At 43.1% G+C, this 26,425-nt stretch overlaps 1 protein-coding gene across 1 annotated transcript in view; it reads right to left on the bottom strand.

Moving 5' to 3' along the window:
• Nucleotides 1–26,425, bottom strand: part of Erc2 (ELKS/RAB6-interacting/CAST family member 2) — an 841,184-nt gene that overhangs the window by 171,667 nt on the left and 643,092 nt on the right.

Here is a 26,425-nt window from a genome sequence, read left to right as displayed (position 1 = left end):
CTGTGCTTATCACAGGGGAGCCTTGGAGTCATAGTTAAATTCTGAGAGCCACGGGGCAAGAACCAGACTGAGGATGAACTGGCGGAACAAGTTCATGAACACAACAACATGAACAATACCCAAGGTCTGCTGAAATGAGCAGAAGTTAGCTTGCCTGGAGATTCAGAAAGTATGAGTTTAAGCACAGGATTGCTAGATTCAAGAAGTGCTCCCACTAAATGTGTAGGTTGTATTATCTTAAGGTGATTAGCTGTCCTAACCTTGATATCCTGACCTCTATTTTTTTTTAAATACTTATTAATTATTAGTAAGTACACTGCAGCTGTATTCAGACACACAAGAACAGGGCATCAGATCTCATTACAGATGGTTGTGAGCCACCATGTGGTTGCTGGGATTTGAACTCAGAACCTCCGGAAGAGTAGTCAGTGGTCTTAACTGCTGAGCCATCTCTCCTTACCTCTAAAATGGGCATGATCCTTCCTGGGATGGCTGAGGAGAAAGTGCCAGTCAAATGCCTTTACTACCATTATTGCTGCCATGTGTTTTCCTGTAAGAATGTTCTCCTTTGCGTATGCTGGCTCCTTTGCCTGCAATGCCTCTCTCCCCTCCCCCCTTTTCATTCTAATTCCTGAGTCTCACTAGAGCCTACTCTTGTCTTTCTGTCTGTCTCTCCCATCTATCTATCTATCTATCTATCTATCTATCTATCTATCTATCTATCTATCTATCTATCCTTTCTTTCTTCTTTCTTTCTTTCTTTTTCTTTCTTTCTTTCTTTCTTTCTTTCTTTCTTTCTTTCTTTCTTTCTTTCTTTCTTTCTTTCTTTCTTTCTTTTGTTCCTTCCTTCCTTCCTTCCTTTCTTCCTTCCTTCCTTCCTTCCTTCCTTCCTTCCTTCCTTTCTTTCTTTCTTTCTTTCTTTCTTTCTTTCTTTCTTTCTTTCTTTCTTTCTTTCTTTCTTTCTTTCTTTCTTTCTTTCTTTCTTTCTTTCTTTCTTTCCATTTAGAAGTGATGGGGATTGAACCCAAGGCACTGTAAATACTAAGCATTTGTTCTAACCTGGAGCTACACCTCCTCAGGCCACAGAAGCAGACAGCAAGCTGATATGGCTGCAATGACCGGAAGGGCAAAGGGTGCTGCTATGCTAGGCAGGGGCTGCATGTCTCTCTTCAGTAGAAAAGGTCACAGAGAGTTGAGGACAGAATGTAGACTGCCATAGCGGTCCCCCTGGTGGTTAAGATGACAATGACCCATCAGAACTCTCAGAGCCTGAAGTTGGAGGCCATTGGAGCTTCCAACCAGTCAGAATTTTATTGTGCAAAAATAATAATTATTTAATAATAAAGAGTTTTACGGACCCAAAATGGTGCATGCTCTCAGTATTTCTCATGTACAACTGTGCGTTCCAAGATTTCCTAGGAGGAATAATCACTATTGCACTTTGGCAGCAGTAAAGCAAGACATGGACTTTAGCCCCAAGAGCCATTTCTCGACAAATGGCATGGACATTTCTGGTCTAATTTTCAATCTCTAAGCCCCCTTTCTTGTTTGGCCACTAGTAAAGAGAACAAACAGATGAACAGGTAGAAATAGCTATCTCATCAGTTCTCGGGGTCTGCTAAGTCTTGGAAACATCTCATGATCTAGCTCTACCTGCCAAAGGATGCCTCGTGATTTATTCATTCCATCTTTTCAAATGTGTACAATATTTGAAAGGTCCCAAAGTGAGCATAAAAGTGCATGTATATGATAAAATAATAAAAGTATTTTTTAAAAGACCCACTTAAAAACTAAATTAAAAAAAAAAAACGCTCAGGCAAACTTTGGCAGTCGCTAGCATTTCCATTCTTCATGTCTACTTAATGCATCAGAGGACCCAATGGACAAGTCAGGCCTTCGAGAAAGAGCAGGGCAGGAGAGCCCTGTGGATAAGATCTCCCTTAGCCCCCCCACCCCCATCAGACACGAGATGCTGAACTTCAGTGTTCACACCTAAAATTCCAGTCTTGCCACAGGGGACTGTCCTTGTGAACTCATGGCTTAATAAATCTGGGGCGGTTTCTTAATTGAGGCTCTGAAGTGAGCTATGAGACCCGTGATAGTGACAGAGGTGACAGTGGCAGAGGAAGGGGTGAAGCCAAGAAGGAGGGATGGGAGCTAAATGAACAAATAATAATACCGCTATTATAAACCTCGAGGTGCCCTTATTCTTCAGGGGAGCCCCCGTGACTTTATGAGGCCATTTTCTTCCCAGCCACAATGCTCAAGCCCCTACCTTTGAACTGTGTCCCATGAAAGAATGCACAAGCTAAACAAGATGCCGAATGCGGCCCTAAATGTGTCTGCCGAAACGAGGTGTCGGGGAGTGATCATGTCACGGGACGGGGGGACTGTAAATGAATGATGTCATCTTTCCAATTTGGTGCTGAAATATAAATAAACCACATTGTTCATATGAATACCAGATCTGGGAGAAATGTACACAGAGCGACTGGGAGCGGAAGGGGCTTCTTTTGATTAGTCTGGGAGGAGGGGAGGGTGTGAAGCGGAGGTGAACACTTGAGTTTCGTCTGATGCTTCAGACTGTTTTTATTTATCTTGCTGGTAACATAGCGCTTAAACTGTGGCCGATTTCTCGCAGCCTGGGTGATCATGTTATGTCCCATAGAACAACTAAGCAATCTGGCTCCTTTCATGTAAACCGAAAATGGAGCTCTTCCCATAGGCTGCCCCTTGCAATCCACACTGTTCACTCTCATCCCTGCCCAGTTACACTGTTTTTCTACTGCACAAAGAAAATCCTGGGAAGACAAGAAACACTAACTAACACTCCTTAACGGGCAACAAGAGAGAGCCTGCGCAAAGTTTTAACAAGGATCGAAACAAGGTTGCCCAAACTACACAGGTTCAACAGTGGATCCCTTGTGTCCCTATAACCAAAGGATACACAGAAGGCCCGCCACAAACAGGTCTTCTAGTAGATCTACCTGGAAATCCAGAAAAGCCCAGGGGAGTTGGAGATGCATAGCATAGCACTTAAAACATGGGGCTGATTTAGTGATTCACCAGGGCTCAATTTCACTTCGCCCACGACATCTCTATCAACCCGAAGCACCCATCTCTGGCCACCATGTCAGACTCTCTTTGCTATATACACTGCATCATCACTGCTAAGACATGACTGTGCATGTTCTACTCCTACTTTCTTCTAGAAACCGCCTGTTTCTTTAGGACCAATGCCTCCTAACGGCTTTCCTTTGGCATTCTTGCCTACCACGAGGATGTGCCCTTTAGTCAGTGTGACATGAGGTCCCCAGTATTCTCTGAATTTAATTTCCCCAGAGGCTCCCAAGGCCCTCAGGACAAGATCTTTGATTCTCAACATGCTTACAAGTTTCTTGTTAGGTTGCCTTTCTAACCTCTGTTCTCTTTGCCTTCTCTTCTGCTTTTGGAAGCCCTGTTTTCTGTTCCATCCCTGCCCTTCATCCTCTGTTCCTTTAAGTGAGCTACACCCTTGAGTTCTTATGCTCTTAGCTACAATGCCATCACCTCTAGATATACCTTCCAGAAGCCGCATCACAAGGAACCATGTGTTCCACTGTCTCTGCCAGAATCCTTCACCGGCCCCTTTCCAATCCCCTGCCCATCACAGTGCTTACCTCAAAGAATGGCAAATAACTGCACTTTGGCTTGTCTTCCTCCACTCTGTGGTAAAAGTCTCTTAAAGGAAGCATGTCTCCATCATCCTTGTATTTACCACCAAGTGAAGAGTCTAACAAATGTGTGTCACCCATGTAAATTAATGTGTTTGTGAATAAGGAGGACACAAGCTACCTAGCAAATGTGCTCTGTGGCAATGGATGGGTGCACAAATGAGGATGACACATAGGTTCATTTGGGACAGATGAAGGAAAGTATGCAATGGGAGGCTGTAATGACCCAGCTGGGCGTTTAACATTTATACTCTACCTGATGGGCATGCTGTTGCTGTTGTTGTTGCTGCTGCTGCTGTTGTTGCTGTTGTTGTTGTTGATGCTACTGTCTTTCTTGAGAGTGGATGGATAGGGATCAATGGATAGCTCTTGAGCTACTAGCCATATAAACTTGTTCTTCTTTAAGGAATATTTTATTTTCTAGTAAAGTGGGCCTAGAGCTCACCTGCCCAATTATTGCTTTATGAATAAGGAGGACCTATGTTTTATGATGTGCATTTTCTTACTGTCCCCTAGCCTTTGAAAGAACAGGGGACTTTGGAAGGCTTTTTACCAGTACCAAAAGTCAACCTGGAAAACCAGAACTTTATCCATCAACTAAAATCATGGAACATAGTGTGTGTAAAGGTGCTAGATACTGCATCTCCTCTGACATTTCTGAACAATGTATTCCAGGAGCTTTCAAATGAGATCAAAATCCTTCTTTGACTAGGTTGAAGATGCCATAGCTTAATGACAATATATAGCTATAAGTAATGCGAAAACTTCACATACATCTTAGCAAGGTGGCAATAAGGAATGAAACTTTGATAGTCATCCAGATGCTATTAACATTAAAATCTATATGAGTACAGTTTAAGGAAGAAGAAAAATATATACAATAAGATTTCTTACCAAGGGAAAGGAAGAGAACACTGCACTTTGATAATTACACTTCTCTTCTCACAGGCTTTGTTTTCTCCCAGCAGGGGAATCTAAAACATTCCAGAATTTTCTACGTGTCTCTTTCTACCTAATTAGAGCAAAGTGAGTAGTTCCTGCAAGTAAAAGCTGGGAAGCCAGTTGACAACCACAGAACAAGAAGGAGGGACAGAGATTCTTTGGAATGTTCCTACAGCTTAGATGGCAGTGGGTCTTAATGGAGTAGGATTTGGATTCCAGTGATGAGGTGACAGTGGACAATAAAGAAAGCAAGAGATGAAGCTGTTGGAACCAACACACACTAAGGCTCTATACCAGGGTAAGAATCAGTGAGTCAAATGACTTCAATAGATAACTGCTCAGAAAAGTCACTGAGTATTCTCTGAACTACAGTGGTTAGAACTACTGTGTGCCAGGTTAAGTGTGTGGCTAGCATGTACCTATCAGAGCCTTACTTTGGAGTTGCTGGGGAGATGGCTCAGTTGATAAAGTATGATGATCTGGGTTTGATCCCCAGCATACATGTTAACGTCCAGGTGTGGTGGTACATGCTTGTGATCCTAGAGCTGGGAAATCGGAGAAGGAGTCTCCATAGGGATTGCCAGCCTAGCCTAATCGGGGCTCCCAGGTCCAAGTAAAAGACTGTCAAAAAACCCAAGGTAGAGGCAGGCCAGTGGTGGTACACACCTTTAATCCCAGCACCTGGGAGGCAGAGGCAGATGGATTTCTGAGTTCAAGGCCGGCCACTCAACAGTTCCAGGACATCTAAAGCTACACAGAGAAACCCTGTCTTGAAAACAAGCAGGCAAACAAACAAAATCCTAAGGTAGATGCTTTCTGAGGAACAGTATCTAAGTTGACCTCTCTAAAATTACATGCATACATACTCATACTTCCAAACGTCCAACACACACACACACACACACACACACACACACACACACACACGAGAGAGAGAGAGAGAGAGAGAGAGAGAGAGAGAGAGAGAGAGAGAGAGAAGAGAAGAGAAGAGAAGAGAAGAGAAGAGAAGAGAAGAGAAGAGAAGAGAAGAGAAGAGAAGAGAAGAGAAGAGAAGAGAAGAGAAGAGAAGAGAAGAGAAGAGAATGTTGGGATGATTCTGAGTTTACTTGTCTATGAGAAAGAGCTCCCAAGCCCCTAATTGTTCACCTCATGAAGGGAGGAATAGTCCTGGTTTGTGGTCCCAGACTCTGACAGTAGTAATATGAAGAGTAAGGTCCTAGGCCAGCTGCAGAGGCCAAAGCAAAGGTAAACAAGACATGGGGAATGTAACTCAGCTATAGAGCTGACTACAGCTCACAGCACAGTGAGAAGAGAATCTGGATGGAGAGGGGAGGTTTAAATAAGATAACCAGAGGCTGGGGAGACTGCCCTACAGCTGAAGACAGAATCACCATGCTAGGCTCCTTTTCAGTAAGTAAGGAGACAAAGACAGCCAGGTGCCGCAGCACACTGGCCTTCTCCTGGCCTTGAAGAAGACATGCCACTGAAGACTTGGTATGTGGGTGCTCCTTTCTTTACTCCTTTATTAAATGTGGAAGCAGCAGGAACAAAACCTATCCGAACGAACCACTCACCTGCTCTCTTGGAAGAGCCTATCAGTTTGGGGTATAATGGGAGCAGTTTAGGATAGAACCAACGCCATATGTCATGTTTGTCAAACTGTGACGTCTTTGAGGAAATGGGCCAGGGTCTTGGCATCTGTTTACAAGTATTGACTGACCCTCTCTCCCTCCTTCTCTCACTTCTGCAATCTGCTATCACGCTTTTGTTATCACTTCCCAAGAAATGCAACAAATGCTATCAGACTATTTTTCCCCTCAGAAATCCCAGATAAAGTTCCACTAGATCTTCCCAAAGCTCAAGCCTTCCTTTTGTATAGATGAATATACCCAGAACTTGTCTCCTTCCTTACAGATACCACAGGCTTCTCACTGTCTTCGATGATAGAGCTGCTGTATTCTCTGGAGAAGCAGCACCTGACCTGCATGAAGGCAGCTTGTTTATATCCGATATTCATCATGAGTCCCACAGTGAATCAAATGGTTCCTACCTCTGTAGAATGGGCGAGCATGGGTGTGAGATCTTGAGTGCAGATCAAGCGCCACAGGCAGGTGTTAATGCCTCTGCTGGTTTCTCTAGGGAACAGTATTTCTAGTTTTGCTGTTTTTCTTTCTTCCCTTTGTTCTGTCTTTCTTGCTAGAGTTGTAAGATGGAGACTATCAAACAGCTTCCTACTGCCATCTTAGGAGGCTGGGAAATTCTCTGAAACATCTTGATAAGGATGCCATCCAACATCATCTCTGTCTTGCTGCCAGCTACATCCTGGGGATGAGGAGGTGATTGACAGAGAGAAAGAAGCCTACACTCCATCCATAGTATGGACTGTGAGCTTCCTAACAGTGTTAGGAAGAGCATGGGCATTTTACGAGGGAGCCACACACTAAAGTCAGTACTCATCACTTTGCTTATATGACCCTTGCGGTGTCAGAAAACAATGCTGTCCTGTGCTATCTTAGTCACAGGGCACAGCAGCCTGTGTCCCAGGCTGTGGTGGAGGGGCTACTTTAATAAGAACAGGAGCCTGTGACAATGTGTATTACTAGTAGCCCATAGAAGCGATTCTTAGCCTGGTTTACATGAGGAAGAAACAGAGGCAGAGAGACTCAGGCTGAACCAACTGGGACTGTGGCTTTCTTACTGGATCCCTGTGTCCTATTGCTTGAACCTTTGTGGATTGTCTCCCCTCATAAAAAGGGGGAAAAAAATCAAGTTTGGTCTGGAAGTGAGCTGGGCCTCTGGAGAGACTCCAGTCAGAGCATAAAAGAGAAGCAGCTCACGGGAGTTTAAAGTTCCTGGTGAGAAGGATGAAATCCACAAAGTCTCCACTGAGGTTCAAAGGAGTGTCTTGCTGCTGACTAACCCTACTGTAAACTCACAAGTCATTCTCTGCAGTCTTCGAGGTTCAAAGGAGTGTGTGCTGTTCACTAGCTCTGGCATAAACCCTCAAGTCACTCTCTACAATCCCTACTGCCCCTCGATGATGCTTCAACCCAGCACCAGAGGTTTGGATCTGGCTAACTTGAAGTGCTAACAACTGCAGACTACCAAGGAATTCCTAACATCCTGAGCACTGGTCCCTGCAGGGGGGTGGGGGGTGGGAGGGGGAGACCCTAGAAGTTTCCACCATCAAGGCACCAGGCTGAGCACAGGTCTGTCGAATTAAGTAGTGGGCAGCAATGCTATACTTAGCTTTTAAACACTTGTAAAGTCCTCTTCATTCATTTATCTTACTTGTCACTGACAAGCTCCTCAAGGACTGTAACAGTATGCAGAGCATGAAGAGCCTGGGTAAACAACACATATTTTATGTGGAATCTAAACTGTTTCAACCCTGAGAGTCAATAGAGGGTCTCAGAAAAAGCCGGGACTCTTCCACTGAACTGCGAGGGTTTCTCTGGGCATGGTCTGTTTTGAGCTTTTCTACAAAGCAGACTGGGAGATCAAATATCATTAAAAAATACATTCAAAAATTTAGTTGGAAAGAAAAGAAGACAGGAGGAGTGAGAGAGTGGGATGGAGGGAAGATGAGAGAGGGAGAGGAAGAGGAAGAAAGAGGGCACAAGAGCCACCAAGGATGGAAGGGAAAAACAAGGAGGAGGGTGATGGATGGGGGAAGGGGAGAGGAGGGGGTAGAGGAAGGAGGAAGGGAGAAAATGACACTGCTATGTGTACATTTGATGATTTAGATTAAACTGTGGTGACGAGGAAGGCTGCCATCTTCATTTAGTCCATAAGCCAACAAATGTTTGCCCTCACTGGCTGGTATCTGCCCCACCAGATCATCTCCACCCAGAGATGAAAGCCAACGGATGCCCTTAGGGCCTGGCAAGATGGAAGTGGCCAGGCCACCAGACAGGCACCGATGTTAGGAGCCCTGAGGCTGAGTGATCAGCTGCAGCTTGGAAAGGAGCCCTGATATTCTCAGATAAATGAGGAAGATCTAGAGAAATTAACAGGAGCAGACAGAGATGTCACAGGAGAGTCACAGAGAGGACAGGGCCCTCTAATGGTTACGTATTTGCTTTAAAATGCAATACACCAACTTATAGCACCCTCCTCTGAAAGATCATCTAAAGAAAGTACACCTTTGTGCTCTGAAGATACAGAGAAGGGGGTCTTCAAATGGATGGACCTTTGAGAAGCCATCAACAGAAAGAAAGAGTAAAAGCAACAGCATTGGTCTGAGTTACTGAGGGTGGAGACTAGACCCTCATAGCAGTCCTGGGAAAATGAATATACCCAGAAGAACCATTCTGTGGCAGAGGGACATTCTTCCACAGAGGCTCTTATGTGTGTGTGTTGAACAGGGAGATGATGCCATCTGGACCTGCTCCCAGTTCTGAAAATGGCCAGGCAGAAAGGCAAAACCTAAGACCACCTCTGTGCGTCAACCCTTCAGAACCAAGTAATGACAGCACAAGGTGGTGGGGAGGGACATTATAAGTGAGGCAGAGCAAACATGTCGTAGGGCTGCTGGCCATGCTGGGGAGGGAGGAGAGAGAGGGGAAGAGGGAGAGAGGGAGGGAGAGAAGGAGGGAGGGAGAGAGGGGGGAGGGAGGGAGGGAGAGAGAGGGGGAGGGAAGGAGGGAGGGAGAGACAGTGTGTGTGTCAGAGTCTGACTGGAGGGAGAGATGCATAGCTAGTGCTTTGGACAAGGAACAAATCACTCTCTCCACCTTGGGTAAGGCAAGAGGAAGAAATGAAAACATGCTCACCCACTTTCCAATCAGTCAGAAAACAAATGGGAAGAGAGAACTCACAGCAAGTGTCCCAAACACCAAATCTCCAAAGCCTTCCCTGAGGCATCAACTTCCCATAGTGGCTAGCTGACTAGGAGTCCCTTCTTTCTGTTTGAACTGGGATATCCTTGCTGGATTTATGTGGCATACTATGAACCCACAATGACAAGGACTGATTTAGTTCTAGGTGGAAGAGGAGTCTGAGTCTCTTATTCCACATAGGATGGGTCTACACAGGCTCTTACAGATGATCAAACAAGACAGCTCATCACTTGTAAGTTTCACAGGCTCCTCCTAGCTGACACATTCCTTTAGCACACAAACATAGTGTCTCATTTGTAACCTCACATCTCCTCTATTTCTTACCACCCCAAACCAGAGGCCAAGCCCAGGCCCTTGAATTTGACAGGAATCCAATTAAAGGGGAGAAATGAAAGGAGGGGTTCTCCCATCATGCTCATTTTCCTCATTAACATATCAGATTACATCCATCAAATGGGTACCTTAAAAGACGTTCTCTTAGCTACCTTTTAAAAACATAACCTGCCAATTCTGGCTTTCTATAGCTCTTCAAATGAAATAGCACAAGCTCAAAGCTTGGACCTACATAAAATCTCTATTCAAGTATATGTGTGATACATGTATGCTCACAGACACAGGGAAAGCTGACTGGACGATGGGGGTGGTCTTTTTAAAGATTCTAGAGGATTTTAAGTTCTCAGATCCTTTCCCTATTACAAAGGGCTCTCTAGAATATAGGGTCATTAACTGTGAGTGGCTGGCCACATTTTTAAGTAAGAAACTCTACATTCAATTAGAGGATGGGCTGAGGCTTCCAGATGGTGAAGGACGCCATCACTGACAGAATCAGGACTGAGACAAGGACTCTTCTCTGTTGGCCGTGCTCAGTTTGCTTGTCTTCCTACTGGTCTCGAAATAAAGACAAGTCATCCCTGCCTACAGCCTATATGACATTTTGCCCACCTGAAGACACGTAGCAGTGTGTTCTGAACTCTGTAGTATGAATTCCGATTCCATCCCCACAGTCTGGATGGTATTAAACATCCAATCACTTGGGTAGTTACAGCCAGGTTAAAGAATTTTCCTTTTATATTGAAATAGGAGGTTTAGTTCTCTAAGCGCATTATTGATTTAGCTTTATAATTGTCTTCTAATACCCATAAGTTTTTATATTATGCAAGTCACATAGGCAAGTAAGAAAATTAAACAGGGCCAGAAGCAGATTAAAAGAGAGAAAACCCCAATATCCTGATACTCTTGAGACTGCGGTTTCTTGGTTAATATTACTAGAAATGTTTGGATAATGCAAGCAAACAGACATATCCACACTCTGTAAAGTATCAAGAAAAAAAACGTATTTGGGGGATGGCTCACTTGCTAGATAAGCTGGGGGGCCCAAGTTCAGAGTCCAGCAACCACGTACACTGGGCACAGCCTTGTGTGCACCTGTAATACCAGCATGGGGAGGCAGAAATGAGAGAATCCCGGGGGCTTGCTGACCACACAGCCTAACAGGAAACAGAGCTTTGCTCCTGTAAGAGGAATTGTCTCAAGAGTATAAGGCACAGAGATATACAACAGGGCACCCGACATCTTCTCTTGGCCTCTGCATGAATATACACCCCACATACACATTTTATGTGCACACACATTATAAATAGATCCAACGATTAAAGCAAATGGCCATTATGTCTTGCTAGTCCTACCTCGATGCCTTAGTATGGAGACTCTGGGAGGCCAAGGATCTTCATTTTATTTAAAAAGATGACTCAAAAACCCTACATTATTGGCTGCTTTATAGCAGACATGCAGTAAACACCGACAGAATCAATCACTTATGGATGTTTGGGCGATTTTCAGCTTTTCTTTTGCCGCTAATGCTTTAAAGAATACTTTGGCAAGGGAACAGCTTGCCTTCTGACATGAGTCTGTTCTCAACAAGGATGGATGCTTCAACATACCACAGCTGTTTCCATAATACGTTAGGAAAAGAGAGATTCAAGCGATATCCCTGGAATAGAATATAAACATTTTAAACTTGGAAAGATATCACCAAATTCAACATCCAGGCTGTGCCTCTTTCTCTGGACTGTGCTTATACAAGCTTTCTTCAAACTCCTTTCATCCTCAAATATCTTGTAGGTGAGAAAGTGTCCTGCAGTTATGCTTCCCTATTATAACTTAAGCTGAGAACTCCTGATTCACATGGCGGCTGTTACTATTTCTTTAGCTAGAAGACTCCTCACATTCACTTTTGAGTCACTTGGAAGAGACTTTTTTCTTTTCTAATGAGAAGAATTGTACTTGTCAAGGACATCTGTGGGGCTGACTTCAGAAAAAGAAGAGCAGAAGCAAGATGAGAAAGTGATGGAAGGAGAGGCATTTGGGGGCATGCAAGGGACAAAGGCTCTGAGATGGCAGAGCTCTCAGTACTGGGGCACATTAGTGTCTAGTGGGCTCACTTGAGATAGACAGGATCAGGAAGGTATCAACTAGCTGGTGAGCAGGGTACAGCCAACCCCCTTTTCTTTAAGCTATACCCGGGATGGGTGGAGGTTATCCATAGACTATTAGGAGTTTTGGCTTCATTAATGAAGATAAAACTTCTCCAAAAATTATCTTTGAGTTCTGACAAAGTCTAATTCACCCATGGGGTGTCTTGTGACTGTCAAGCCACCCACTATATGTGCACTGGGGAAAGGAACATAGCACAGACTTTCCTCCAGATGGGATTTCTGTTTGTAGTGGCGCCCAGATGGTGACCTAATCCTTACACATTGACACTAGAGATGGGATACTAAGTACCTCAGGAGACAATGATTAAACAGCTTAAATATGATGTCTCCTGGTCTAGCACTTACCTGGAATTCTGTAGCTTCATTTGAAGGTAGCTGTCCTGCTCATGTCCCTTTCAGTTTAGGGAAAGACCTTGTTGTGTCTTTGGATACCTGAATACAGTTGTTTTATATAGCTCTGCCCTAACTTCATTGCTCGTAGTCCTCTTCACTGGCCACACCCCTTTCTTAGTACTGTCTGTAGTCTGACACACACAAGGTCACTATTAGGTCAGAGGAACTCATCTTAAGAAATAATTTCTAGAATATAATCTAAACCTGAGCCTTACATATGTCCTCACTGAACACTATTGAAAGACAGTTAATATACTTGTAAGGTCCAGAGATTACGTTTTTTAAGTATCTGTTGTGCAATGCTAAATACTCACTATATAGAGTTCACTAAACTTTTATCCCGATTGCCAGTTTCCCTGTCTGTCATTCACACACACACACACACACACACACACACACACACACACTCATGCACACATATGCATATACTCATACACACATATACATGCACACAAATAGGAATTTTAACACTAAATATAAACTATATTTTTAGCTAAATATTTCTGTTTACACTTATCCAAACTAGATTTGAGTATATAATTTCATCAGCTGGTGTGTTTCTCAACTGTGATTATATCTGATATTGCTTCACCAACCTCTACAATTTTGAGGCATCCCACTTTTAAAAGCCAAGTTTTTGAATGGCCAGATATAATTAATCCCATGTGCATTCTGGGATCAGTCCTTCTGATCATCTCAGTAGAGGTGACAGTATTTCCTCTGCTAATCTGTTAAAGGTAAACTTTTCAGTCAGCTATGAATCCATCCCTCAGGCCTTCTTTCTCAAACTAGTTAAGACAAAAGAGAAAAAAATACATATGACTTTGTCTAGATGAAATCTTGGTACTCTGTGCACTTATCAGAACTTATCAGAAAAACAAAGTGACTGGACCTTTATTAATCTTAGAGATAATGGCACCTTAGTGATGACTGATTTTATTCCAATTTCATAAATTATCAATTTAATAACTTGGGCACGGTTCAAAATTGGACCTTTATTACTTTATATAAGTAACAAATATCTGAGATATTTAGAAGTCAGTTTCTGGGAACAGGTAAATTTAGAAAAAATTACACACACACACACACACACACATATATGTAAAATCAACCACTGGCTATTTGGGACCGTTAATCTATATTCAAACTATGGACACAGTGTGTGTGTGTGTGTGTGTGTGTGTGTATGTGTGTGCTTCAACATTCTCCTCATGAAGAAAATACTTGGACAAATGCTCAGGGTAGGGGACAGGCAACTAAGGGCATGTTGTTGAGATGTTAATCACGATGTCAATCAAAGAAAGGTTTTAATGTTAAATGATCAGATTTTGTTTTAATAAATGATTGAATATTCATTATTACTACAATGGAATACTTATCAACCCTCCAAAGGAGTGGTATATATTTATATTTATCAAATGGAAAACATAGCGTAACATAGGGTCGAGTAGAAAGAAAATAAAACTGAGTTATAAAATAAGCTGTTCATATCAAAATGGTATATAAGTGCATGTGTGAGTTTTTCAGCCACATAAGGAAAAGATCCACAATATGAGCACAAAATACTGATGATCGTTGCTAAATACTTAGATTTTAAGATTATGTTTTGTCCGGCTCTCATTGCTCTTACCTCTTGGCGCTCTCACCTCTTTGTCCCTCTTGGGCTCTCCTCCCCTCCCGTCTCCACGTGATCATGGCCCGCCTTCACTTCTCTACTCTCTTTCTCTCTCTGCCTCTCACTGCCTCATTAACTCCCATCCTCTGCCCTGAATAAACTCTATTCTATACCAAAAAAGATTATGTTTTGTCTTTTATTCTCTTTTATAAGATGTAAATATTTTAATACATGTCAGGAAATGACACATAAAATCACAATGATTTGTTCATATCATACAAAAAATTAAAGAGATGGAAATTGCTTCTCAGATTATGAAATGCTATGGTAAGCATTTCAGTTCTGGAGAAGAAAGGATTTAGATTTTGGAGAGAGATGGAGAAGCTTAACTTTCAGGGATTGAAGTCTGGTGTCTTCTGTTTTAGTGATCTAAGACCATTCAGAATCAAATGGAGTCCCCTGAATAGCCCCTGACTAAATGGCCACAGCCCCACCCTTTTCTCTCCCCACTTTCAAATTCTGATGTCTCTTAGCAACCAGCATCACCAGTATTTTTCTAGTTTGGTAAAATACAGTGACTTCCTCCAGGAGGTCTCAGTTAGAAATCTGGCCCTTTTCAAATGTTTAAAGAATTCATACTTCAAAACTGTAAGGAGAGACATGCCCAGAGATATGAATACACAGCTGGCTAGAAAAGGAAATGTCCCCAAGTCCATGTCAGGCTCTGAACCAAGACTCCAGTGCCAAATTCAAATCTTCCCCCAAGAGCTCAGGGGACCTCAGCTGGATCAAGCCACTGCCCATCTGAATTCAGCATTGTGGGCCAGAGATTAGAAATCTCTCTTTGCTGGGTCTTTTCAAGTTGAGAGTACAGCTCCCAGCTCAGGAAGTTCCTAAGTGCAGCACTATAGTAATGTATAGGATAAAGTCATGCAAGAAATATTTGTCTCATTCCCACACAGTCAACATGGTAATTATATAGGAGCTTGGACATTAAGGACCCAGACATAAAGGGCTGAGTTAAAAGTGTAATTACAGCTCAGAAGCAGCATGTGCCTGGGGACATTATACTACAAAACAACAACAGAGAGAACACGCAAAATCTAGTGGTACATTGGGGTCTCCCTTTTACTATTTTTGGAAAAAAGTCCCATTAAAGAATAATGTACCATAATGACTATTCAGGAGCAGACAGGAATTGGAAACTGTTGATAAACTTGGTCTTTAGTTCTCCAGAATTTTAAGGTTAATGGACCAAGGTTCTCTCTGACAAACTTCATGGGACACTTTATTTGACATTCATGCTGCAGAGAAAAATCCTTCAGATACCCACATCTTATAACCACACAAAAGGAAGCTATTATTTTATTCTTGGGGTGACTGGGTGGAGATGTCTTAACAAAAGAGCCAAGCCATACCCAACTGACTTTTATAAAGTTTATACACGATGAGGACATGCCCTGGGTGGTGTCTAAGACTCAGTAAGCTCTCATGAGCTGAAATGACCCTAATATCTCAGGAGACATTTTATCATTAGTTGAAAATTCTGGTTCCAAGCTTGCTCTGTGCTGACAGTTTTCACATCACACTTGCTTGAGAGAGCAAAGTGATTCCCTATTGTCTTGTGCATCAGCTAGAAACGGCTCAGTTGCTGGGCAGGGCCAATCCCTTTCTCTCTAAACCACCTAGCTCGTTCCAGCTTCCTCCATCGAAATTCTCCCAAAGATGGTCTGTCTCTAATGGCAAGTATATACAGAATCAGCTCTACTCTGAGGCTTCTCTGGTCAGGAATAGCCCTCTGCACAAACCCAGGCTCTTCAGCTTCATCATAGCTGGGCTCAAGATATGCTCTTTTAAGGAAATTGCTGTAACTTGGAGTATCCTGGTGAGTTAAGAGACCTAGAAGTGGAGTCAGAAGTCCTCAGCTTCTCTGGAAGGTGTGTGGCCAAGCAGAAGTTATAGGCCTCTGATTCAGTTCTGATCGCAGCTCTGCTTTATCTGTCTGTATACTAGGCACCATATGGAAGCCCTGAGAAACTGAAGTTCAAAACCACCGTGCTCAATATGCCTCTCTCCTCCCTTTCAAATTCTCATACTTCCTCTTCAGCAGTGCCTCTCGGGGGCATGAAGCTTTATCATGTCTAAAGACTGGCATGATTTTGTACCAGCTCTGCTCTGAGAACACGCATGGTACTGTCTGTTTGCTTTGTTCTAGAACCAGTTTAATTCTTTTGCAGTTCTCCAGTATAAGAGAGCTGCCATCCTAATATCCACCAACATTTCAAAAGAATGTTATATTCAACCAAAATGCAGCTTCTGCTGTCCCTCGCCTTGAGATCGACTTTAAATAAAGCACAGCAATGGCATAAAACTGGCTCGACCTCAGATGTCTCTAGGTGAGGATCATGTTCCCATCAGCAGGACAAGAGATGCTGAGTAGTATTTTTGTTTGCTTGTTTGGTTGGTTGGTTTTTTAATCTTACCTTGGTTCCAGAGAACCTTCAAAGATAATTTGAGCCTGCATATAGTGCACAGGAACTGTTTTTGTCTTTTCTAAGTCTCATTTTCATCTGGAGATAGGAGGATAATTTGGGGTTATGTTCTTGGGAGAAGCCAAAGAGCGGGTACTGGAATGAAACCACACGTGACTACTCTCCTGACAAGCAGGGATGAAGAGTTCCCTGCTTTCTCCTTGTACATTTGCCTGAGAGGATCCCTAACTCATAAAATCTGCCAAAGCAGCTCTGCTGAAACAAAGAGTAAATTATAATCATGGATATAACAATCCTATTCAAATAACTGTGCACCTATAACTCTAAGTGATTCAGTAATCCCCAAGCCTGGACAGAGCCATCCAGTTCAATAGATTCCAGTGCACTAAGGGTGACTGACAACCAAACTATGTGAGATGCTGATCAAAGAAAGAAGACGGATAATTGCTTCCGACCCAAGCAATTTAAAATATTCAACGGTGGTTTTCAGGATGCAACTGTCTGGGAACAAAAGAGGAAAACCTATTTCCGAGCTCTTTTTTTTTTTTTTCTCTTGTGGAGTCAACACCAGGAGTTGGAACAAAATGATAGGAAGTGCCTGAGGTGATGCTTAAGTGAATGACCTGGTTCAGGAGTGTGGAATGCTGGGCTTACAGCCAGCTTTGGGCCCTTTCATTGGAAGAAGCAAAGACCAAGGTCAGTAGGCTACTCTCTCTGCTCCTGGCTGACTTCCTCTGTTCTCATGGAGTTGCCATTAAGTAGACTCATCACATAGCCTTCAAATATGTTCCTCAGATAAGCCATAGCTTTCTGCTTCCTCCACTCTTTTGGTCTTCGGTAAGAACCTTCATTTTTTCAACAGCTTGGTCTTTTTTTTTTTTTTTTTTTTTAAGTGGGAAGAAATTTCAAAACTCAGATATTCTGGTTTGTTTCAAAGACTATATTCTCAGTCATAGCCTGATACTTTCCTCCTGTGGGGGTGAGCCATAGTTGGCTGTGATTCACCAGTTTCCACCAGCTAACAATAAAAAATTATGTCCCATTCTAAAGAAACAAAAGAAAAATTATAGTGGAGTTGTGTATTTCCTTTCCTGTCCCCAAAGAGAATCTGAAGAATGGATTCAATATGCCAAATTAAGCCATGAGAACGAATCCATATCTAATAGGAGTTAGCACATGTTATAACACTGAACATGGCTTTGACATAATTTATATTCCAACTTCTAAGGCCCTGAGCTTAGCATGGTCTCATTCCAGTGCTGACTCAGGGACTGTTGTCACTGTGTCCTCTGAGAGTCCTTATCATGTGTAGGACGAGCTGAGGGCTCCTCCTGTGACAAAAGAAAGTTTCTTTACATAGAAATCACACCCACGATCCAGAACTGGAAACTGATTTCAAGGCACCAACTACTGTAAGTATAAAGTATGGCTGAGTCTTTGCAAGTCTAAGCAAGTTGTTCTAGAAACAGAAAGCTTGGTGATGGAACCCTCTTTGTCTCCAGCCAGAGTGGTCTGTCCACCTGCAGCTTGGAAGGCTCTAGAAGCAATTCTAAACCTATATTTAAAGCAGGGAAGATTAAGACTCCTAAACATTGGGCTAGCAGCTTTGGTTGGGTTTGTTCCACTACATTTCGTATCTATACTTGCCAAAAGCACAAAGAGACAACTGGGACATTTGCTCATAGCATCGACTATTAAGATAAATCAGCAACACTTGAGTGTCCCAGCTTCATAAAAAAAAAAAAAACCAAACCCTTAGCGATCTCACTTCACTCTCCAAAACAACAACTCTTCGCTCCCCTGCCTCACCAAGGGTTGCATCACTAGAAAGCCTAGGAACTCCAGGCTCTTCCTGCAAGCCAAATCCCAGCTCAAGAGACCTCAGAAGGCCTTGGCCCAATAGGCCTCTCACTGCCTGGACACAAAATATGATCAGGGGTAGGAGAGATGAACATTCCTTTGCCAGAAGGGAAAGGGCCATACTAATCTGGGTTCTTTAAAATAATAATAATAATAATAATAATAATAATAATAATAATAATAATGTGTGTTCTCTTTGCTTCATTTATGGTACTGCTGATAATTCATGGCCTGGCACCCCAAAACCAGAATACATGGATCTATTTATAAATGCTCATACTCAAATTCCTCCTTGGTCAGAGAACAGTTAAGTGGCCTTTGGCTTATGTTGAGACGCTAATTAGAGGCTGGGCTCACCATCCTACAAACACAGCCTTACATTCTGTAGATGCACAGCGCAGCTCCACCTTCACATTTTAGGACTAAGACTAATATTCCACACAGCTGTAGAGCCCTCACAGCTGTTAAGAATCCCATCCTGCAGCAAATGTTTTAAATAATGCTCCTCTGTGAGTCGGGTAGCAAACACTGGACCCATTCTACAGGAAGGCAGGTTGATTTGCTCGCTCTCAACCATTAGCAGGTGGAGATGAGTCCAGATTACATTTGCCAGAGGAGTGAGCTTTGAATCCTTTCCTACCCCCTACTATCCTTGAGATCTAGATCCTCAAGGATTGGATGTAAGAAAGACACAGCTGAATCCTGGTGGGGAAGAAAGGAAGTGACGATTCAGGTTCTGTACAGAGCAGCGGGACTGGCACACCGGCTCAGCAACACTGTGACTCATTTTACCCATCTGCAAACAGAGCCTGGTGATGATATCAGATCTTCCAATTTCTGTGAGCATTGCAGTAAGTTAAACAAGAAGATGCCTCTGTGCCTGGCATTGTGTTTATTTAAGAAATGTTAGCTGAGCTAATCGTCTGTGGAATGATGTATCATTACTACTCAACAGGCAGGTCCATGAAAGCAAACACCTCCCCTTGCCTGGGCACCCTTAAAGTCACGATCATCCTTCAAGTGCCCCTCATGTCATAATTGTGCCTATGCTGAAACAATCTCAGACCATCAAAGCTCTGAGGAGCTGGGAGTTTGGTGAGCCATCCCCACCTAGAGACAGGCATAGAGACCAAGAGACAAGTAAAGTGCACTGTCCAAGTTTCACAGAGCACTGAGATCAGAACTGAAGTAGAACCCCACATCCTGGGACTGCTTCTATATTCTGAAATTTCCATGTCTGCCAGGACCTTCCTGATGAACTGAGCCATCCTGGTTCACTGAAACAAGATTTAATTCTATTATTTTAGTGTGTGTGTGTGTGTGTGTGTGTGTGTGTGTGGTGAGTATGTGTACATGAATCTAAGTGCCCACAGAGGTCAGAGGTATGAGATTCCCTCTGGAGCTGGGATTTGCAGGCAGTTGTAAGCCACCTGATGTGGATGCTGGGAACTGAACTCGGGTCCCCAGGAAGAGCACTATGTGCTCTTAACCACTGAGCCATCTTTCCAGTCCCTCATTGAAACTTTTAAAAAGGTCAGCCACAGGGCCATTTTAAAAGCCCAGGAAGCCTGACAGCAGGCATTGCCTGGCTTTATGACCTCTGTGTCTCTCTCTTACTCTGGCACACAGAAGGCAGAGTTGATGGTCCGCCAGCAAGCTGTGTTTGTAATTTAGGAGAGGCTGCCCAAGAGAAAAAGGAAGTAAAGCAGCCACAAGACGAGCAGTTAATCGGAGGTTTCTGGACATGTACTCACAGCCCTGTATTTTGGCCTTCTGAGGTGTCGTTCTTGTGAGTTCTCATTGTTTTCTGGGATGAGAGCTTTCTCTCTTATCTGAACTTGTAACCTTTGCACATAGTTCCATTCCCAGACTGTGTGAAGGATTACTAGGAGGCAGACTTGGCTGGTTGTATACAACAGGCATTTCCTAATGACCGTATTAGGAGATAAGAGAGTAGGGTTTAGGTTGTTGTGTACATTAAAACACACACGCACACACACACACACACACACACACACACAAAACAAATCTCATTTAAACAGTGGTGTTGTAGGGTTATGGCTCCCCCTCCCTGTCAATTCAGTAACTGCACTCCAGGAGTAGACTGCAGAACAGACTCAATCCTTCGGGCTAAGTGTATTCATAGTGCTCCCTCCCTGCACCGTGCTCCACATGAGTGCTCCCACTCCACACAATGCTCCACATGGAACACCCTTTATTTAATATAAAATTTCTTTCAATGTATCTATCTGAGGGTGCCTCCACCATGAAGTTCTTCAGAGAATAGCACAATTGTTTTTTCCCTACCACACCAACCATTACTCCACATCTCATGTTTCACATTTATATTTTCTCTCTTATGTCCCTATCACTAGAAGACAAACTCCTTCAGGTTAGGAGTTTTGTTTTGCTCACTGTAGCATCCTCAGAGTCTAGAGTAGTCCCAGGAATATAGTACATGCTCAATTAATACTTGCTTTCCTACAACCTGCCTGAAAACCCTCCCTCCACTATTGTCTCTCTCAGCTCTCTGAGCATTAGAAGAACCTCTGGTAGTATCCTGCCCTCAGTGGATAATGGTGTGTGTTTAGAATAGAGCCGATCAGCATTAAGTTGTTGCTGGTTGGTTAAGCCTTAGCAAATGACAGGTGTCTTTGTAGGAGAGAGATATCTCTCAGTTCTCTAAACAACCCTGGCCAGTCACTCAATTTGGGGGCAGTCATCTTAAGAAACATAATTTTAAAAGGCTTCATATTCAAGTGTTCATTGCAGAATGATTATAAAAAGCATACACTAGGAACAAAGTAAAATCCCCAGTATAGGGGAATGCTGAAAAGGGATGTGCTTCTGATGGCTTCCAGGGACGCAGGAAACACACACAATATGAATGTGTAAAGAGATAAGAGAGATGTTCATGCTGCAGTGGGGTGTGTGCTCACTCAGATGTGCACAGAGCATGGAATGTTGGAAACTTTAAATCTTAACGGCAGTTATTTCTGAGTGCTGAGGTTATGAGTAATTTGGGATTTTTTCTTACATTTTTTGAAGGCTTTCTAATGAGTATATGCTATTTCTATGTCAAAATATTTATTTATATGTTCTCTACCATGGAAAAGTTCATATAGGAACTTTTGAAACACAATGAATCCATGATTAAATTTTAACATAGTCTCTGAGCAGTAAAACACCATCAAACATGAGTCTAAAAATTTTACATTTGCTTTTCGGCTTATTGTAGAAAAACAAAACAAAACAAACAAACCAACAATGAAACAAAGGCAAAGGACAAAGCAATCTGCATCTTCTTGAGAAGGAATCAAGTAAACAGGCAAGGAATTTAGATCAGCTCTACATACAGTTCTCTTGTGGGTGTGTACGCGTGTGCGCGTGTGCATGTGTGTGTGTGTGCGTGCATGAGTGTGTGTGTCTGAAGCCCAGGAAAGAACAGACTGATTTACACAACCATGGTGGCATGAGTGTGACTTGAACGCAGTTATGAAGGGACGAAGCACAAAGCCAGTGAAAAGGGCTTTTCATCCAGTTTGAAGTTCAGCATCAGGAGGACACAAGGGCAGGAAGCTGGGTTTTTTTCCCCCATTCATTTGAAATGATAAGGTGAAGACAGCTTGAAAGGACTTTTAATTATGAGGAACAGGGAGGGGTGCAGGCAGGGAGGGAAAGAGGGAAGGAGAGAGAGTGGGGGAAGGGGAAGGACAGGGACAGGGAGGCAGATACCAGAATCAAGAGAAGCCTGTTTTCTTTTTTAATTAATTATGTCAAATGACAAAAAAGAAGATGGAAAACCAACCAGAAAGAAGTCTTCCAAACCTGTTACCTTGCAATTAAAACGCTGCTGGCCATGGGCAGGCAGGCAGGCAGCAACATCTCAGGAAACCCCCAAAGTCCCGATGGAATGTCTTGTAAAGTGGTCTGGTGATCCAGGAAGAGGTGCACCACCCTCTATAGTCTGCACAGGGAAGCCTCAATCCACAGGCGCCAGCTGGAGCCAGACACAGGGACTGAGAATGAGCGGTAAGATTCAGCAGGAGACCTTTCTGTGTTTCTCTTCCTCTCTCTTGCTCTCCCTCGCTCTTTACCATCTTCTAATTCTTTCCTTCTTTGTACCAGCTCCCCTGAAGAGAAGAGCATGCAAGCAGTCTATTTTGAGACCTGCTTCTATCCTCCCATATAACTGGCCCTGAACATTCCCAGTACTTTGTCTCTGTATCACTAGGGAGGTTATTTGCTCCTGGTTCCCAAGGTTCCACAAGGTTTAAATGGGGGAATTTGTTTCAAATTCCCTACTCCAATACTAAGTTGGATGTAAGAATTCTAAACCATTACTCCAGGCTAAAATATTCACATGAAAGTTAATGGTGAAGAGCACGGGCCCTGTAGCCATCCGGAAGCAGTGTCACCTTCAGACCCACAAAGTCAGCATAATATGACTGTCAGATACCTTCTCTTCAAAGCGCCAGCCTCTTGAGAAACCCAGCCCCCTAGATAGGGTCTCTTGATCCCTATGAATCAGTCTGGTGACTTGGGGACATCTTGGGAAACTTCTCTTAGCTCTGCTCTGCTCTGGTGGCTGATGTGCATTTTTTTGGAGGCAGTCATGAAGAGGTTAAAGTTGAGGGGATTTCAAACATGTCTAATCCAATAAGAGGCTTGGTAAAACATGCGTTATCACTTAAAGAATAAATGTTTAAAAATAGAGCACAGATGTGCAATTTGAATAAGAGAGAGAGAGAGAGAGAGAGAGAGAGAGAAAGAGAAAAGAGGGGGGAGGAAGAGGAAGAGGAGGAGGAGGAGAGAGTAGGGGAAAGGGAAGAAGGGAGGAAGGGAGGGAAGGAGACATAGGATGTGAGAGATTTTGTGTCTGCAGGAGGTTCTGTGTTTGGTCCCCTAAGCTGACTACTCTGGTGTGTACATATTACTATTTGGGAGCTTCAGATCACTGAAGTGAAGTTGGCAAACGGCTCAGACCCAATCCCCACGCACATATTATCTTTTCTTTTTCCTATTCTTCTCATTCATATTTCATTTTTATTTTGTTTGTGAAACATATGGCTAGGGCTGTCCTGGAACTCACGATCCTTCTGTTCCAACCTCCCACAAGTGTCCAGATTACAGAAGTATGCCACCACACCCAGCTCCCTGCTTTTCCTAAGAGCAGGATAGCATACTGGTGAAGCTGTTTTCAAGTTGCTCTACTGGAGAAAGCCAAGAGCAAATGCTAAAAAGCATATATTTCATTCTATAACTAGTAGGCTAAACCCTTCATTGTTGTCACAAATACTGGAGAGAAATGATCTAAAAAGAGGAAAGAATAGCTTGGTCCACAATCTCAGTGTGTCTCTTGGCTGTTCCGTTTCTGGTAAGGGAACAAACAGTGCAGAGCTGCCCCCTCCCAGTGCCTAAGATGCAAACAGGACATCACAGAAAAGGTTTGTATTTTAAGGGCAACCCCCAACAGACCTACTTTCTTCAAAGAGGTTCTAGCCCTACTCCACCCCCCGCCCCTCCCCCACCTCCTAATAAGGCCATTGTATTACAAGACGACAAAGCCCTTGTGTTACAGTCAACTCCTTACCAGTAATGGCAGCTAGATAGCAAGCTTTCAATGCAAGAGCCTTTTAAAAGTTGGGCAACCCCAAAACCAAACACTGACAACTAGAAATACTTATTCTAGGAACCTTGAAACACAATAGAGAGCATCCAAAGTTATACAGGCAGTTATCACAAAAGACAGGCCATGAACTCCCATCAGACAACTCTGAAATTTCTGCTTCTGCAAATACTCTTTGACCCTGGGTCCTCCTGTCTCTTTCATAAGCCAATATCAACTTTCCTGGTGGCAGAAACCATAAACACATGATCAGTGCTCAAGGATGAAGTCAATATCTCCAAATCTAGAGTACCAAACCACATTAGAGGTGTGCCATCTATGCTTAGAGACAAGAGCTAACTGTTGACAACATGATTTTCTGATCAGACTCATAGGTGGTCCTCCAGAATCCCTTTCATGATCTGGGAAGATGCCCTCCTAAGGAGGAGAGAAAAGCATGATTTAACAGAAAATACTTGGCCCCCAAGTATTCACTGATGTGAACTTAATCAATGGATTCCCTGAGTGTTGGGGTTGAGGCATCAGCCTAAAGGAAGGAAAGTATTCAGGCTTAGGCAGCACACCAGAATCCTGTCCAAGTACTGGATATTCACAAATTAACAAAAATTTTTTTATAGTAACACCAGGTTTTGCCTCCTTGGGAACAGCTCACCTTTGACTTGAGATCTGAGAATGTTCTAATAAGGCCATTGTATTACAAGACGGCAGAGCCCTTATGTTACAGTCAACTCCTCACCAGTAATGGCAACTTTCAACACAGGAGCCTTTTAAAAGTTGGGCACCTCAAAACCAAACACTGAATTCTCTGGAACACACTTTAGACACATGTGAGGCATTGAAGTCAAAGATAGAGATGTGGCTATATCCTACCAGGGGACCAGGAACAACTTAACCCAGTGAGAGTCTGCTGAAACAACTCATGCTTTTTCATTGTGGCAATTCGATCTGGAGTGGGTCTGTGATACATTACAATGCTGGGATCGAATCAAACTTTTCTGGAGCTCGTCCAAGCACAACAAGAGGCTATGGGAACCCTACAACATGGGGGCTTCTCTATTGCTGTTTAACTGTGCTTACCTCATGAACTATAATGCTCATCTACATACAATGCAAGAGAAATGTAAGTGGACAACAGAATTCCTTGGTCTCAGTGGGAGGGGACAGACCTGGCTGATCAGTAAGTTGACTCTGACTTTCCCCTCAACATGCCTCTACTCATGTACATCTCCAGTTGTGAATAGGATCCCAGGCTCAGGAGGGGATCGCCTGGACCCTTTGCAGGGTGGCCTCTGCCATTCATGGTCCTATCTGTTTAGCTAATCCTTGAAGAAAGTCCTGACTTTCAACCCAGGGGAGGCAGGGAGACTGAGTATTCTGTGATGGCCCTGGCATAGCCATGGGAATGTTTTCAGAGACATAGGCACTCGCTGCCAACTCTTGGGGAAGCGCAGCAAATCAGTGGACCTGTCTTCTCCTCTAACGCCTTCCTGCTCCCAACTGACCTGTGCATTTCCTGATGGCTCAGAGCGATGCCCAGATCTGGGAGGAAAGGAAAACAAAACCCAAGCTCAATCTATCTCTGATCTCAGAAGCATTCAAACTGGTTCTGAGAAATAAGCTGGTTCTAATTTTCACTAAACAATGGTGTCTGGCCTTCATTTAAAAAGGCGTTTTCATCAAGGATGTGCCTATTGGTGCTTTAGCAACAGGGAAACATTTGGGAATAAGGCTTAGGGGGTAAGATTTAGATTTAAGCTTTCTTCAAAAACCCTTTAGCAGCAGGCAGATCCAATGGTTTCAGAATTAATCATTTTGAAGTCAGTCCTTTTTTTCAAGGGCAAAGGAAAGGAGTTGGGGGTTGGGACTGGATTCAAGACACCAAAGACCAAAAGATAGTAATTTCTGATAATTTTAAGAACTCCCTAGAGGACGAAAAAAAAACCATACCAAACCAAAATCCCCAAAAACAAGAAACAAAACTCATTCCCAACTGAGAACCACTCCTAAACTGCACAAATCTGGAAGCCAGATTTTTTTTTTTTTTTGCAAGGTGGGGCATAGCATTAGAGGTGTGTGCTTGTGAAGGAGCTGAAGTGGGAGGGAAAAAAAGTTAGGTTGACTCAATGGCCCCCTCTCCCACACTATGTCTAATCTTTTATCTTTTTTTTTTTTTTAATGCAACAAGAAAGGGAAAGTTAATCTGCCTGCATGGCTCTCTTCTAGAAACAACCTAATGTCAACACTTGAAAAGCATCATAAAGATACTTGCATTTTCAGGCATAGTTAGAATTTCTGAACTCACTGCATATCACCTCTGGCTTTCCTGACAGCTGTTCAGGAGGAGTTAAGGTATTTCTCAGCAAATTGATTTATGAGACACTCAGAAGTTGCCACAGATGGAGTGGAGGGGTCCCTGACTAATGAGAATTCTCTGCCAAATCTGGA

The sequence above is a fragment of the Apodemus sylvaticus genome, chromosome 8 (assembly GCF_947179515.1).
Source record: "Apodemus sylvaticus chromosome 8, mApoSyl1.1, whole genome shotgun sequence".
NCBI lineage: Eukaryota > Metazoa > Chordata > Mammalia > Rodentia > Muridae > Apodemus > Apodemus sylvaticus.
Note: the sequence above shows the minus strand (reverse complement) of the source record. Positions and strands in the feature narration are given on the sequence as shown.